This window comes from Sorex fumeus, unplaced genomic scaffold (genome assembly GCF_029834395.1).
Source record: "Sorex fumeus unplaced genomic scaffold, SorFum_2.1 ptg000078l, whole genome shotgun sequence".
In the NCBI taxonomy this organism is placed as follows: Eukaryota; Metazoa; Chordata; class Mammalia; order Eulipotyphla; family Soricidae; genus Sorex; species Sorex fumeus.
Window position 1 is genome coordinate 3,021,745 of NW_026606135.1, and position 815 is coordinate 3,022,559.

Consider the following 815-nt stretch of genomic DNA (forward strand, 5'->3'; position numbering starts at 1 on the left):
TAGATGCCTTATTATCCCAGGAAGTAATTCTGATTTCTTTCAACTTACTACACTTCAGTGATGCCTTTTAAATATTAAAGCCTTTTTCTGAACAGTCAGTTCACGGGTGCATCAAGTGAGACACTTTTCTTTGAACGAAACAAAATGTGATACCATAGTAAAAAAAAAAAAGAGGAATCAGCATGTATCCATCTGTTAACAAAATTTGCCATTTAAGAATGAAGCCCATTTATGTTTTTATCATTTTATAAATTTGAACTGGTTTTACCTTTTGACTACATTTAATAATTTTTAATCTACATATAGTTTGAAATGTTTGCAGGAAGTCAATTTAATTTTTTTTTTTTGCTTTGTTTTTGGGCCACACCCAGTGGTACTCAGGGATCATAAGGAGTGCTGGGAATTCAACCCTGGTCGGCTGTAAATGCCCTACCTACTGTACTATCTCTTACCCTATACTGATTTTTAATTGGTTAAAAGTGACATCAAGCCCAGGGATATAAGTCAGCAGTAGGGAGCCATGCTTTACCCTGGGTTTGAGCCTTGGCACTACCAGAAAAGTTGGAAGTGTCTATTTTGGAGTCTGAGGATGTGGTAAAGCACGTGCCTTGCATGTAGGAGGCCTGGGTTTGACCTCATGAGACCACAGAAGGCAAAAAAGAAAGGACAAAATACATAAGGAATTTCGGAAATTTCCTCAGTGAAAAGATTTCCTACTATAAAATGTGTTTTTAAAATGGAATGCTGCCATATTTGTAAAATAACAAATATTACATCAAATTAATTTTTTCTTAAATACCAGTTTATCCAGTAAG